The sequence below is a fragment of the Neofelis nebulosa genome, chromosome 2 (assembly GCF_028018385.1).
Source record: "Neofelis nebulosa isolate mNeoNeb1 chromosome 2, mNeoNeb1.pri, whole genome shotgun sequence".
NCBI classification, from domain to species: Eukaryota; Metazoa; Chordata; class Mammalia; order Carnivora; family Felidae; genus Neofelis; species Neofelis nebulosa.
The window spans coordinates 57157936-57175217 of NC_080783.1; the positions used below are offsets into that span (position 1 = coordinate 57157936).

At 39.5% G+C, this 17282-nt stretch overlaps 1 long non-coding RNA gene across 1 annotated transcript; it reads left to right on the forward strand.

Moving 5' to 3' along the window:
• The first annotated feature begins 3427 nt into the window (after positions 1-3427).
• Positions 3428-6424, forward strand: LOC131502399 (uncharacterized). Its single transcript, XR_009257039.1, has 2 exons — positions 3428-4664; positions 5095-6424. It is a non-coding gene; the product is annotated as an uncharacterized LOC131502399 (long non-coding RNA).
• The last annotated feature ends 10858 nt before the right edge of the window (positions 6425-17282 follow it).

Consider the following 17282-nt stretch of genomic DNA (forward strand, 5'->3'; position numbering starts at 1 on the left):
TGTGGCGGTTTGGCGCACAGAGTCCCATTTACTCAAAGAGAACCAGCCTTGGGGGTGCCTGGGTGGCTCAGTGGGTTAAGCGGCCAACTTCAGCTCAGGTCATGATCCCACGGCTCGTGAGTTCGAGCCCGGTGTCTGGCTCTGTGCTGACAGCTCAGAGCCTGGAGCCTGCTTCGGATTCTGTGTCTCCCTCTTTCTCTGCCCCTCCCCTGCTTGCTCTCTGTCTCCCTCTTTCTCTCAAAAAGACATAAACATTAGAAGAGAGAGAAAGAGAGAGAGAAGCAGCCTAAAAAATGGACCAAGGTAACCACACCTCCAGGAAACAAAGAGCCAATGTCATACTTTTGTCTCGAAAATTTCAAGTTTATTTGCAAACTAAGTGAAGCCAGGGCAATCTTCATGGTGTGTTTCCCCAAAGTTGTGTGTGGCAGTGGGAAGTGCCCCAGACAGGGATTCAGAAATCTACTCCCTGGTTCTCACTATGGGCAGATTTTTTCCTATCTCTAAGACTCAATTTCTTCATCTCTGAAACAAATAATAGTATATGCAGTGGTTTTAATTGAAAGCTCTTACCAAGATAACATAGCTTTTGGGTTTTCTCGAAGGCTAGTAGGAACACATTGGAAACAATGACAGAGGCTTGTGGCGTTAATGAGTTGCAGCTCTATGGCCCCTCCCTCTTTCCAACCACTTTGATGAGGAGCATAGAAAGCAAGAGAAAGATGTTAGCTCAGTTAGCATTGGTCAAGGAAGCCATCTTCCCACAACTGACAGGATAGGTCCTTCCAAGCAATGTTATGGGTTTGTGAGCTGAGGAGTAGGTGATCAGACCTCTACTCACAGAGTGCATGAAGTTGATTTATCTGCAGGGACCAGCTGTAAAGTTTCACCCACTTAGTATAGTCCAGCCATCAGGGGACGTAGTCGGGATCTTGAACTACTTGTCTCCTCTTAGGTTTCCCATTCACAGTGAGAGTTGCTTCCATCCCATCAACCTGTGGGGACAGCTCGTCCATCCTTTCTGTACCACAGGCCCCTTATCTTGACAAATTGTTCTTATTTAATATAACTAGGGTGAATGTATATCCTGATTTGTCCTTAACAGCCCTTTTTGTGCCAGAATAAATATTATAACACTCTCATTAACTTTCAAAATGTTTGGGTTTGGACAGAAAATTATATGACACCCCAAATACAACAGATTAATTTTTCTGTAGGAACCTTCTCCACCCCCAAGGAATGCCTCATGTATGTCACTAATATCCTCTCTGCCATCATCTTTGTTTATGACATGCAAATACATATAAATTGTTACTTTATAATTTTCACGTGGCAATCTGTATTCAGCAATATAATTTTCAAGCTACTCCTGACTGGATGGGGGGAGTCATTATGAAGAATTGTAACTACTACAATATAATGCTTCCAATGAGGAAGGATTTTCCCCCAAATCCTTTGGTGAAGATAAACTAATATAACTTCTGTGGCATGTCAAGCAAATGTAAGCTGTAAGCATTATTAATAATTCTGAAATAACAATTCCAACTAAAGAATTATTTTTATTCACTCCCCCTTCAATTAAGCAATTAGTCAACAAATATTTGTGTAATGTTTCCTGGCTCTATTTCCTGGAAATACAAAAATGAAAGACAATCTCTGACCACAAGGAATTGATAGAAAAATGGGATAAAGAGACAAGCTCGTGAAGACAGTCTGGCTATGGTAGCACAGAACAGAAGGATCCAACTCAACTTTAGGCCACATTACGGAGGTGCAGGATGCTGGTGAGGGATGGCTTCCAAGAGACATGGAGTGTCTTAAAGGGCAAGGAAGAAAGATATGAAAAGTATTTTCTTCCAGATCTTTTTAAAAAGTTTTTAGAAGTTTATTTATTTATTTTGAGAGAAAGAAGGAGAGACTGAGTAGAGGAGGGGCAGAGAGAGGGAAAGAGAATCCCAAGGCTCTGAGCTGTCAGCAGGGAGCCCAACCCAGGGCCGTTTCCCACAAACCATGAGATCATGACCTGAGCCAAAACCAAGAGTTGGACGCTTAACCAACTGAGCCACCCAGGTGCCCCCAGATTGTTTCTAATATTAGGAAAATAAGGAAGAAAATTCAAAAATCAGGAAACATTTCTTTGCTCGCATACTGACGTCTTCCTGTTGATTCTAAAGGAAGCTCTTGTTACCAGCAGAGGCTTCTGGTAGTCTGGAGGACTCAATGGTTGAATAAGCTTTCACAGTTAGAAGACCCTTAAGAAGCTAGAATTCTATGAAATCACCTTCCAGTACAAAGTTGTGATCCACATATGGAATTTCAAATTTTCCAGTAATCATATTACGAAAGTAAGAAGAAACAGGTGAAACTCATTTTGATAATATGTTGTATTTAACCCAATATATCCAGAGATATTATCTTATCATATAATTCATTGAACTATTTTTGCAATCTCATTTCCACACTGACATTTCAAAATCCAGCATGTATTTTACACCTAGAACACATTTTTAGTTCATAGTAGTCATACGTGAGGGCTAGTGGCTCTCGTATTGCACAGTGTGGTTTCATGACATCAGAGCTCACTGTGGTCACAAGTAAAAATGAACCCAAAGTGCCCTGACTTGGCTTATTCCTGTATCTTAATTCTCTCACATATATGAGGAGCATATACTTCTTCAAGAAGGGATAAACAAAGATTCCACAAAGATCTGTGTTCTTTCCTAAGTATTCCCTTATATTTGACTACCAGCAGTTTATGGCAATAAGCCCTATACCTCAAAATATAAATGTTTTCATTGTGGGTACAAAGCATTTTGGGCTTCACAGGTTAATTATAGAGTCCACTGCCACAGGGGCCAGTTTGTGAATATGATACAATTCAGAACCAATTATTCCATCACAAAAGATGTGCTCTAGGCAACCCTTCATGTGTAACATCACTTATGGTAAGTGTTTTTCTTTCTGAAATAGTTGCATTGCTATCTGTATATGACTTACTACATTTTGTGGGCCAAGACAGAAGAACGATATCAGGATGAAAGTCCTGCTAATGAGTCCCCTTGGGAAGGCAGTGATCTCTGGATCTCCACTTCTGTACCTGTACAATGGCAATCATAATTTGGGGCCCAAGGTCTTAGTACCATGAAGGTAGGAACAGATACCTCTTATCTTTCTTATTCTCAGTTTAGCACAGTGCTGATGTCAGAACAAATTTCTCCATCTCTAAAAGTGTCCGTGAGGGGCACCTGGGTGGCTCTGTCGGTTAAGCGTCCAAATTCGGCTCAGGTCATGATCCCATGGTTTGTGGGTTCGAGCCCTGCATCAGGCTCTGTCCTGACAGCTCAGAGCCTGGAACCTGCTTTGGATTCTGTGTGTGTCTCTCTCTCTGCCCCTCTCCCACTTGTGTTCTCTCTCTCTCTCTCTCTCTCTCTCTCTGTCAAAAAAGAATAAAGACATTTAAAAAAAATTTTAAAGTGTCTGTGAGATACACAGTCATCCAGTGAGTCACTTTTTCTTAATTCTCTTTAATGGGTCACTCACAGTTTGTGACAAGAACGTTACTAATTGCATACCCAGTGCCAGTGGCAGTGTGGAGTCATCGAGGAAATCACTGTTAGCTACAACCCGTATAAAAACGGATTATTCTCTAGAGAGGCCACATGCCATCCTGAGAGAATGCGGGGCTGGTGCCTCAAAGTTCTTAGGCAGATGAGGTACACAGCCTGGGGCCCACTATGTTAACTGCAGCCTTCTCAGCTGTGAAAAATGAGAACAGCAATCCTTCCTGCTCTAGAAGAGAGTTGTGCTTATTAATTAGTTTGTATTTCAAAGTGCTTCCCAACTGGCAAGTTTCACTATCGAATTAAGGAAAACTTCCTTTCATTTTATCCCCCGCCACATTAGGATGAAAAGAAACTGTGCTCACTGAGGCTGTGAGAAAATTGGAGGGGATTCAGGCAAAAAAGCTAACAAACCTGACTTCCAAAGGTAGTGGCTCATTTCCCCAACTGCAAGATGGCACCCATTAACGGAGCTTGGTAAATTAGGTATCTCAAAGGGCAACCGAATCTGCTTTCTGAAGAATTACATTCGTTTTAGATTTAATTTTTATGATCCCTTCAAGAAAAAAAAAAAGAAAATGAGCCAAATCACACTGTGATGGTGGATTTGAAAATGGAAACTTCCCCTTCTTCCGTACGAAGTGGTATAAACACTACCGTGTTTTCTTGACACTTGCTTGTATCCCAACTTTTAGATCTTCAGATCACTTTGTCTTTCTAGTTTCTATGCTAGTTTATACTAGAAATTATGCCCACCAGACTTCTCTTACTAAGGGTTCTATTGTCATCTGAAGACTAACTGTTCAAAAAAAGAGAGTTCGCTCCTACTCTCCTTGTGGGTAACTGTCCACTCACCTTTTTGTTTCCTTCCATCCTGTGGAAATGCAGCTGCCCAGCTGGGACTGTGCTTCCCAGTCTCCTTTGCATCTCGCTGGGGTCATGCAACAAGTTTTCACCAGTGGAAAATGAGGAGAAGGAGGGCTTCTAAGAAGTGAGTATGCCTCTTCACTGTCTCGGAAGGCTGAAAATGATTCTGAGACGTAGATAGAAACCTGAATCCTTTAACCCACAGATAAGGAACATCTGCTTTGGATTATTATCTGAGTAAGAAACACTCTTCTGTTGTGTTAAGCCATTTTTTTTTAGTTTATTGTTACAACAACTAATGTAACCCTAACACATACACTGCCAAAGCTGACACTCTTCTCCAAATTTCCTATTATAGTTGTCTTTTGCATGTCTGCCAGACCACAAAATTTCTTTAGGACTTTGATGACACCCAGTATAGCTCAGAGCATATAAGGTATTTTAATAAATGCATGTGAAATGGGGGGAAAGAAGGAAGAAAGGAGGGAAGGAGGGAGGGTAGAAGGTAAGTAAGAAGAAAGGGAGACAGGAAGGGAAGGAGGAAGGAAAGAAGAAAGAAAGGAAAGGAGGGAGGGGGGGAGGAAGGAAGAAAGGGAGACAGGGAGGGGGGAGGAGCGATTGAATCAATGTGGACGCATTAAAGGTGACTCCCTTATTTTCCTTTAAGCTTTCCAGCTCAACATGCCCATCCCTCCCCCACCCTCCATTAAGTTGTAAAGCAGGGAAATATTTTTCTTTTCTTCATGGCCTTCCAAAGAATGGACACAGAACCACGAGAGAAATCGCTGGCCAGAGGAAAGCAATCCCTTAGAGAAAGCAATCCAACTATCATCACCCTAGAGAGCTGGGCCACCGCCAACATCTCCATCAGCAAGTTGGAAGAGTTGTCTGACTTCCCAACACAATAAAAATGGAGACATGAGCATCCAGAGCCCCAGCCAGCACAATTACATGAAGCCAAAGAACATTATCACTTCTGGGTTGCAGGATTTATGACCAACTGTGATGGAAAATAAAGACAGGGATACTTGCCTGAATTCATCATTCACAAAAGGCAATACGTTTTAATCACAGAGAAGTTGTATATATTGTACTTTTTAAATGAAAACCCTAGCAAACAGAGCAGAAACAGATGTCAGCATCCTAGAGAAAAAAGAAACATGAAAAAGATTGCCAGTTTGCTCCTGTTGAGAAGATACGCAAGTGATATCCTTTATTGTTGAAAAACTTTTAAATGCACCGAGGCAAGCATTTCTATCGTGGTGGTTTCCTGGATTTGGGAAACTGCTTCTAAGGAGTAGGCTTGTATTCGGCATAGTGTCTGCTGATCTAGGAATCAAGTAGTGAGGATAATATGCCACTTCGAGGAAGCCTGTGATTTCCATGTGCCATGAATATTACTTTCTTGCCAGTGCATCTGCCCTGAACTCCCCTGGAACCATGCTCTTTGCCCAGCAGAGCACTCTTAGGTATTATTACTGTTCTCAATGGTTGTCTCCACTCTAAGACATATACCCACCCTATGAGTGAAGGCTCATGGTGTTCCTGGCCCAGGGCTGGCACGTGATGAATACTTAGAAAATATCGAAGAGCTCTGATTAAGTTGTGATTTTATGTAATTAAAATTCTTCACACAGATGATCTGTTTTCACTGTTGGCAATGAAAAGGTAAACCAGTATGGTTTTAAAGTTCAGCTGTTTATCAGAACCAAAATTAGCCTCAGAACCACTGAAAGTTTAAAAAGACTGCTTGAGGAAGGAAGGAAGGGTCTACATAATCCTTCAAACACAAGATTCATTCTATCAATGCTTGGAATAGCTCCTCGAACCCTAAAAGTGAGTTTGTTTCCAGAACACCTGAAACAGAGACCACATTTTTATGATGTTTGCCTTCCACAGTCAAGTTTACATTAGGGAGCTGTATTTTCCTTATATTTATTTTGAAATCATTTGAGTTTTCCAATGAAATAACATTCTCATTTTCTTCCCTCTTCCCAGATGAACACATTTATTGTTTTAATCATGAAGGGTTCTACATGGGACTGTGGTTGGTGGTTGGGATGCTCTGGAGTGGTGCACTTGGAAAAGAATGTGTTATTTGCATTTAAGAAAAATACTTAGTGGGCTGAATGTCTAGCCACTAAAATAACAGTTCATGAAAACACAGTTATCCCAGATAGCCTTCCAAGAGTGGCAATCAGATTTCCTAGAGTCCAAGAAGAGGATGAGAACTGTGAGGAGGGGCAGACCAGAGGGACAAACTATATTTGGAAGCAAGAGTAGGTCAAGGAACTAAGGATTTGAAATAGAGGAAAATAAAGGGGGAACACATGGGTCATCTCCTCTGTAGATATCCAGTTTGAACCTAATCTTAGTGGGAAGTAAAATCATTATCTGACATCTTGTGGCCACCTCAGAAATATGTTGGTAATTTCAGCCAGAGTCAACATTGAAAAATCACCAGCACCACTGACAGGCTGCACAGCACAACTATGGCCCAAACCTGCCCAAAAAGGTCCAGTGCCATTTATGCTCACGTAATGGGGCACCACATTGAGACCTCCACTCCTGGGCTACACATTCAACCCCTCTCTGGAGCAATAAAGAAATGGCAAAAGGTTACGCTCCTTTAGTTAATCTTCTAAGGTGACCATAGATTCAAAGATTTATTTTTTTTATTCAGTAATGACTTAGAGTTTAAGTATTTGTACATGCATATATATGCCTATATATAGTCCTATATATGCCTGCATATATATGCCTACATATAGTCCTATATATGCCTATATATATATATATATAGTCCTATATATATAGGACTATATATATATATATATATAACCCTATATATATAGGACATTATAGGACTATATATATATATATATATATATAGGCATATATAGGACTATATGTAGGCATATATATATATGTACAAATACTTAAACTCTCAGTCATTACTGAATGACTATATATATATAATGACTATATATATATATAGTCATATATATATGACTATATATAGGCATATATATGCATATATATGTACCTGCATATATATGCCTATATATATATATACATATATATGCCTATATATATGTATATATATATGTACCTGCATGATTATTATTTATATAAATGTGAATGAATTAAAGCATTCACAGAGGCAGAGGGAGAGGAAGAGAGTATCTTAAACAGGCTCCACACCCGGCACAGAGTCCAGTGTGGGGCTTAATCTCATGCCCATGAAATCATGACCTGAGCTGAAATCAAGAGTCGGATGTTGAACCAGCTGAGCCACACAGGTGCCCCTGAATTACAACACTCTAATCTTAGATGGTGGTGATGGTTGCACAACTCTGAAAATGCTAATGCCCCTTAAATTGTAAGTTTAAATGGATAAATTGTATCTGTGAATTGCATCTCACTGAAGATGTTTTTTTTTTAATTTTTTTAATTAAAAAAAAATTTTTTTTCAACGTTCTTTATTTATTTTTGGGACAGAGAGAGACAGAGCATGAACGGGGGAGGAGCAGAGAGAGAGGGAGACACAGAATCGGAAACAGGCTCCAGGCTCCGAGCCATCAGCCCAGAGCCTGACGCGGGGCTCGAACTCACGGACCGCGAGATCGTGACCTGGCTGAAGTCGGACCCTTAACCGACTGCGCCACCCAGGCGCCCCGAAGATGTTTTTTTAAAATGAACATATTCATCCCTTTATTTTTCTACACATAAAAAATCATACACTGGGCTCTGTCATTATTATTAACTTCCTTTCTTCTATGCTTTCCTTTCTTTTTCTTTTTTTCTTTTTTTTTTTCCACTTCTCGAAGTCTTGGTAATCCCAGGGTATACGCCAGGATCAGTAAATGCTGGCTGATGGATTATAGCTTTATTCCAATTTTAAAGCTGCCAGGCCAGGTCCATGTGATGCTTCTGGGTCAGCCAGAAAAACTACCAAAGATGAAAGTGACCCAGAGTGGTGATCTACATGTGTGGCACTCCTGCCCACCAACCTTCCCACTTCTCTTTGCCTCTAAGGGTGTGGATGTTTATTGTGGTCTCAGGCACCACCAGGTAAAGATGATGTTTTCAGTGATACCTTCTTCTTTTTTTTTTAATTTTTAAAATGTTTTTATTTATTTTTGAGACAGAGAGAGACAGAGCATGAGCAGGGGAGGGGCAGAGAGATAGAGGGAGACACAGAATCCGAAAAAGGCTCCAGGCTCTGAGCCGTCAGTACAGGGCCAGATGCGGGGCCCGAAGTCACAGACCGCGAGATCATGACCTGAGCTGAAGTCAGATGCCCAACCGACTGAGCCGCCCAGGCGCCCCAGTAATACCTTCTTCTAACATGCTATGATGTGGATTATGTGGATGAGATTGGTGTAAGTTGTTGAGAATGTCAAAACTGGTGGTGGTGTTTTTTATTGAAGCATAACTGAAATACAATATCATATTGGTTTTAGGTGTACAGCATAGCAATTCAATGTTAATATATATTGTAAAATGGTCACCATAAAAGTCTAGTTTTGTGGTTATTTTAAAACCTGTCTTCAGAGTCAGTTCATATGCAATAATTCAGCTGTACACAGTCACGGGTGGTATAATTGCTGTTGTAATTGTAGTTGTTGTTATAATAGATGATAAAATCTTAAAGGGTTATATTCCTCAGTTGCATAGGAGCTATTCATCTCTCTTTTTTTTTTTTCTGATGGGTTGATAAATCAAGTGAAAGCAAAGAGCAATGCTTCTCAAACTATTGTGGAAGATCTAATCTTACAAAATTTCCAACAGATGGGTAACTTTTATAAAACCAATAAAAATAAATTACCAGTAAAAAAACAAAGGCATACAAAATACATGCTCCCATTTTAATATTAGGTTCAATAGACATTAAATTATATTTCATTAAATATCAAAACAAATATAGATTGAATTTTTTAAAAACTATATACATCGTTCATTGAAAACATCTGTAGAGGTAAATAATGGAGAAAATTTCTGTTACACTCATACTTTTGATGATTGTGCCATCGTAACACAAAATCACTACTGGAATACATTCCCATATTAAACACCTATATTCACGCTTTTAACGGCCAATTTTTATATTAATATTTAATGTTAATGTAATGGATGAATTTGCCTCTTGCTTCTTAACTTACCTCATCTAGGTTAGATTGATGACAATGCTTTTCATAGGAGAAAATGTATATCAAAACTCTTTCTGTGTCTTCATAATACTTAAAATAGAGAAACCAGTCTTGCAGGGATGTATACATGGAAACAAGGACAAAACAGGATATTCATTTTTAACTTTTTCCAAAATGAATTAGTGATACTCTATTTGTAAACTTTCTCAATTCTTTATCAGCAGTGAGTTCCAGCTATTTATTCTGTAAAATTAGTTACATTTAAGTTAACTTTTGAAGAAAGATAGGAATTCTGTCTTTATATACTTTGGGGTTATAGTTGGCAAATTAACTTTAGAATATCGTGTTTTAGACAGCCCTACTTCTCACCACATATGACTTACCTCACAAGTTCAACACTTTCGTAAAAAAAAATTCTAATATTTATTTATTTTAGAGAGAGAGAGAGAGAGCACAAGCAGGGGAGAGGCAGAGAGAGAGGGAGACACAGAATCTGAAGCAGGCTCCAGGCTCTGAGCTGTCAGCAGAAATCAGATCTGAGCCAAAATCAGACACTCAACTGACTGAGCCACCCAGGTGCCCCTCAAGTTCAATACTTTCTGATCTGGCCTATGTGCTGTTCAGTGAAATAGTTCATTGGCAAGTGCATTTGAATGTCAAGGCAATGCCAAATTGTTATACAAATTTGTACCCACTTACTCTCAATTTCTGTACATATCTCATTGTGGACCAGTAACAGTTGAGGGACCAGCACTGATTCTTAGACCACATTTTGAGTAACACTACTATGTAGATATAGCATTCCTTAACTTATCAAACCAATTGAAATAATCTCTTGAGATGAACACTAGCATAAGATGGGTGTTTGGACTCTAAAAACTGAGATTTTAGAGAGGAGCTAAGATGGCAGAGTAGGAGGAGGACCCTATGCTTGCTTTGTCGCTCAAACACAGCTAGAGAAACATCAGATCGTTCTGAACACCCAAGAAATCTACCTGAGGACGAATAGAACAAACTGTATAACTAGAGGGGAGAAGAGGCCACATCATGGAAGGCAGGAGATGCGGAGATGTGGTTTGGGGGAGAAACAGATTGTGGGTGCTGTGGAGGGGAGGGAGCCCTGGTCATGGAAAGAGAAGAGAGAGAGAGAGAGAGAGGAACACACGGGTGATCACACAAGGAAAACGCTTGCCTAAAGCCTTGGGGAAAATGAGAGGGACAGATTTTTGTAGTTTTTAGAAGCAGCGGGGCTCAAAGACTGGAGTTTTACAGGTCTGTGTCATGGCTGGTGTAAAGCCCTGAGGGTGCTGCAGTGCTCCTGTGGTAAAGGAAGGCAGAGCCTGGGAGCAGACAGCATGATCTGAGGATCCCTTGGGATGCACTAGGAGAGACGGTTCCCCCTTCCTGGAGTGTATCTGGGAGAAGCGGCATTGCTTCTCAGTGAACAAAGAGTTGGTGGGCACCATTGCACTCCCATGCCTCTCAGCATAGGTGCAGAGACACCTGCTGAGGGTGGCTAACCTGGACACTGGTTCTTCACTGTGCTTTACTCCAAACTCCATGCCCCCGCACTTTGGTGCAAATGCCCTTCTGGGACAAACCTGCATCAATCCCAGTGCAGTGAGACCCTCCCCCAGAGGACCGGAGCAAGTTCGCACCATGCCAGGTCTCTAAAATTTGGTGTTTTAAAACTCATCTGGCCTGCCTGGGATAGACCACAGGTGTACTGTGCTACTGGGGGGGCAGACAGCTCAGACACAAACAAGGTGGAGGCAGGGATCTGAGAGAAGCCTGGAACACATGAAGAGAGATTTTTCACTCTTCCGGGTGGGCTTCCTAGACAGCGGAGGGTGCAAACTCCCCTCTCCAGGGATGAGAGAGGGGAGCTGGTGCCATTTCTCTCCCTTGCCCCTCCCTTACTAACTTCAGTAAGCAGCACAGTGCCAACAGTGTGCCTAAACAGCTTGCACCAAGCCCCACCCACCAGTGCTCTGCACATGCTGCTTTCCTTCAGCAAGTGTGCCTGAGATCCAGAGCAGCAGGCCCCTCCCCCAGAAGACCAGCACAACTCCCCCCCCCACTACACACACACATACACACACACACACACACACACACTACATATACTGACCATAGAGTGCTGCAAAGCTTCAGCTCTAGTGGAAATAGCATTGGGTCTCTTTTAACAAGCAGACCAGAGCACACCTACTTAAAATTCACCACACTCTGGCCAAGGTCCAGCACTCCCCACAGCAGGCAAGGAAAAATTCTGCAGAGAACTGACCTGGGGGAAAGAGCAGCCAAAACACAACAGCAGAGTGCACACAGCATACGCTAGAGGCACTTCCTGAAGTGCCAGGCCCTGGACAGTATATGACCTCTTCTTCATAAAACCATTACTCTCAGGAGCAAGAAACATAATAAGCTTTCTCAACACAGAGAATAAGAGACCTAGACAAAATGCCAAGATGGAGGAATTCAATCCAAAAGAAAGAACAAGGAAAGGTCACAGCCAAGGATCTAATTGTAACAGATATAAGTAATATGGCTGATCCAGAATTTAAAGCAACAATCATATGGATAGTAGCTGGGCTTGGGAAAAGCATAGAAGACATCAGGTAGTCCCTTACAACAGAGATAAAAGACCTAAAAACTAGTCGGTCTGAAATGAAAAATGAAATAACCGAGATTTGAAACTGACTGGATGTGGGGCGCCTGGGTGGCGCAGTCGGTTAAGCGTCCGACTTCAGCCAGGTCACGATCTCGTGGTCTGTGAGTTCGAGCCCCGCGTCGGGCTCTGGGCTGATGGCTCAGAGCCTGGAGCCTGTTTCCGATTCTGTGTCTCCCTCTCTCTCTGTCCCTCCCCCGTTCATGCTCTGTCTCTCTCTGTCCCAAAAATAAATAAAAAACGTTGGAAAAAAAAAAGAAACTGACTGGATGTAATGACAGGAATGGAAGAAGCAGAGGAACAAATAAGTGATATAGAAGATAAAACTATGGAAAATAATTTTAAAAAATAAATAAAACTATGGAAAATAATGAAGCTAAAAAGCAGAGGGAAAGAAAAACTAGATCACAAATGTAGACTCAGAGAACTCAGTGACTTCATAAAGCATAATAACATTCATATGATAGGAGTCCCAGAAGAAGAGAGGGAAAAGGGGTAGAAAATTTACTTGAGGAAATTGTAACTTAAAACTTCTATAACCTAGGGAAGGAAACAGACATCCAAATCCAGGAGGCACAGGGAACTTCCATCAAAATCAACAAAAGCAGGCTAGCATCAAGACATATTGCAGTTAAATTTGCAAAATATAGAGAAAAAGAGAAAATCCTAAAAGCAACAAGACAAAAGAAGTCCCTAACTTACAAAGGAAGACAAATAAAGTTAGCAGCAGATCTTTCCACAGAAACTTGGCAGGCAAGAAGGGAGTGGTGTGTTATATTCAACATGCTGAATGAGAAAAATATGCAGCCAAGAATACTCTATCCAGCAAGGCTGTCATTCAGAATAGAAGGAAAAATAGTTTCTCAGACAAACAAAAACTAGAGGAGTTCATGATCACTAAACCAGTCCTGCAAGAAATATTAAAGGGGACTCTTTATGTAGGAAAGAAAGACCAAAAAGTGACAAAGACTAGAAAGGAACAGAGAGAGTATACAGAAACAACAACAAAAGTAATAAAATGGCACTAAATTAATATCTATCAATAATTACTCTGAATGTAAATGGACTAACTGCTCCAATCAAAAGACATAGGGTGTTAGAATGGATAAAAAAACCAAAACAAGACCTATATATATGTTGCTTTTTAGGCATAAAGACACCTGCAGATTGAAAGTGGGATGGAGAACCATTTATCATACTAATGGACATCAAAAGAAAGCCAGAGTGGCAATACTTATGTCAGATAAACTAGATTTTATACCAAAGACTATAAGAAGAGATGAAGAAGGGCACTGTATCATAATAAAAGAGTCTATCCAACAAGAAGATCTAACAATTATAAATATTTATGCCCTAACTTGAAAGCACCCAAATATATAAAACAATTATAACAAACATAAAGGAGCTCACTGATAGTAATACAATAATGTTAGGGGGCTTTAACATCCCACTTACATCAATGGACAGATGACTTAAGCAGAAAATCTACAAGGAAACAATGGCTTTGAATGACATACTGAGACGGATGGACTTAACAGATATAACCAGAACATTTCATCCTAAAGCAGCAGAAAACACAGTCTTTTCAAGTGCAGATGGGACATTCTCCAGAATAGATCACATATACTAGGCCACAAATCAGACTTCAATAAGGTTGAGATGATACCATGCATATTTTCCAACCACAAAACTATGAACCTTGAAGTCAACCACAAGAAAAAATGTAAATGACCACAAATGCATGGAGGTTAAAGAGTATCCAGCTAAAGAATGAATGGGTCAAGCAGGAAATTAAAGAAGAAATAAAATAAAACACATGGAAACAAGTGACAAAACACAACAGTCCAAAACCCTCTGGAATGCAGCAAAAGCAATCATAAGAGGGAAGTATATTGCAACACTGGTCCACTTCAAGAAGCAAGAAAAATCTCAAATATGCAACCTAAGTTTACACTTAAGGAGCTAGAAAAAGAACAACAAATGAAACCTAAATCCAGAAGAAAAAGGGAAATGTTAAAGATTAGAGCAGAAATAAATGATATAGAAACAAACAAAGAAACAAAACACCACTAGAACAGATCAATGAAACCAGGAGCTGGTTCTTTGAAAAAATTAATAAAATTGATAAACACCTATTCAGACTTATCAAAAAGAAAAGAGAAAGGACCCAAATAAATAAAACCACACATGAGATAAGAGAGATCACAACCAACACCACAGAAATACGAACAATTAATAAGAGAATATTATAAAAAATTATATGCCAACAAATTGGGCAATCGGGAAGAAATGGATAAATTCTTAGAAACTTAAAACATAAACTACCAAAACTGAAACAGGAAGAAATAGAGAACTCTAATAGACCAATAACCAGCAAAGAAATTAAATCAGTAATCAAAAATCTCCCAACAAACAAAAGTCCTAGACCAGATGGCTTCCCAGGAGAATTCTATCAACCATTCAAAGAAGAGTTAATACCTATTCTTCTCAAACCGTTATAGAAAAATAGAAATTCATTCTATAAGGCCAGCATTACCTTGATTCCAAAACCAGACAAAGACCCCACTAAAAAAGAGAATTACAGGCCAATATCCCTAATGAACATGGATGCAAAAACTCTCAACAAAATACTTGCAAATTGAATCCAACAGTACATTAAAAGAATAATTCATGATGATAAGGTGGGATTTATTCCTGGGCTGCAAGTGTGGTTCAGTATTCTCAAATCAATCAACATATTATACCACATTAATAATAATTTTAAAAAAAGGATAAGAACTATAAGTTCCTCTCAATAAACGCAGAAAAAGCATTTAAGAAAATACAGCAACCATTCTTGATAAAAACCCTCAACAAATTAAGGATAAGAGAAAACAGACTTCAACATCATAAAGGTCATATACAGAAGAGCCACAGCTAATGCCATTCTCAATGGGGGAAAAACTAAGAGCTTTTCCTCTATGGTCGGGAATAAGACAGGAATGTCTTACTATTTAACATAGTAATGTTACTATTACCATTACTATTTATCCATTACTATTTAACAGAGTACTGGAAGTCCTAGCCTCAGCAATCAGACAACAAAAAGAAATAAAAGGCATCCAAATCAGCAAGGAAGAAGTCAAACTTTCACTATTCACAGACAACATGATACTGTATGTAGGTAACACATAAGATTCCACCAAAAAACTGCTAGAACTGATAACACAAATTCAGTAAAGTTTCAGGATATAATCAACATACAGAAATCTGTTGCATTTCTATACACCAATAATGAAAGCAAAAAGAGAAATCAAAGAATCAATCCCATTTACAATTACACCAAAAAATATAAGATACCTAGGAATAAACCTAACCAAAGAGGTAAAAGATTTGCACTCTGAAAACTTTAGAACACTTATGAAAGAAATTGAAGATGACACAAAGAAATGGAGAAATATTCCATGCTCAAGGATTGGAAAAGCAAATATAGTTAAAATATTTTTAAAAATTGTTATGTGTCTACACTACTCACAGTAATCTACAGATTTAATGCAATCCCTATCAAAATACCACCAGCATTTTTCTTTTTTTTAAATGTTTTTTTACATTTATTTATTTTTGAGAGACAGAGAGAGACAGAGCGTGAGCAAGGGAGGAGCAGAGAGAGACACACACACAGAATCTGAAGCAGGCTCCAGGCTCTGAGCTGTCAGCACAGAGCCTGATGCGGGGCTCGAACCCACGAATTGTGAGATCATGACCTGAGCCAAAGTTGGACGCTTAACCGACTGAGCCACCCAGGTGCCCCACCATTTTTCACAGCGCTAGAATGAACAATCCTAATATTTGCATAGAACCACAAAAACCCCAAATAGCCAAAGCAATCTTGAAAACGGAAAATAAACCTGGAGGCATCATAATTCCAGACTTCAAGATACATTACAAAGCTATAGTAATTAAGACGACAGTACAGTACTGTCATAAACACAGACACATAGATCAGTGGAACAGATTTAAAAAACCCAGAAATGGACTCACAACTATATGGTCAACCAATCTTTGACAAAGCAGGAAAGGATATCCAATGGAAAACAGATAGTCTCTTTAACAAATGGTGTTGAGAAAACTGGACAGCCATGTGCAAAAGAATGAAACTGGATCCTCCCCCCCCCTTTTTTTTACACCATACACAAAAATAAATTGAAATGGATGAAAGGCCTAAATGTGAGTTAGGAAACTATCAAAACACTAGAGGAGAACACAGGCATCAACTTCTTTGACGTTGGCCATATCAACTTTTTACTAGATACATCTCTGGAGGCAAGGAAAACAAAAAGCAAAAATGAACTATTGGGACTTCATCAAGATAAAAAGCTTCTGCACAGCAAAGGAAAGAATCAACAAAACTAAAGGGGAACCTTTGGAATGAGAGAAGATATTTGCAAATGACCTATCTGATAAAGGGTTAATATTCAAAATATGTAAAGAACTTATCAAACTCAACACCCAAAAAATAAATAATCCAGTTAAAAAATAGGTAGAAGACATGAATAGACACTTTTCCAAGGAATATATACAGAGCGCTAACAAACACATGAAAAGATGCTCAACATCACTCATCATCAGGGAAATACAAATCAAAACTACAATGAGATATCACCTCACACCTATCAAAATGGCTAAAATTAACAACACAGGAAACAACAGATATTGGTGATTATGCAGAGAAAGGAGAATCCTCTTACACTATTGGCGGGAATGCAAACTGGTGCAGCCACTGTGGAAAACAGTATGGAGATCCACAGAAAGTTAAAAATAGAACTACCCTATGATCCAGCAATTACACAACTAGGTATTTACCCAAAGGATAAAAAAATACTGATTTGAAGGGACACGTGCATCCTGATGTGTCAGGGTTGATGTATGATTATCAACAATAGCCAAATATGGAAAGAGTCCAAATGTCCATCAACTGATGAATGGATAAATAAAATGTCACACACACACACACACACACACACACACACACACACAATGGAATATTATTACCAA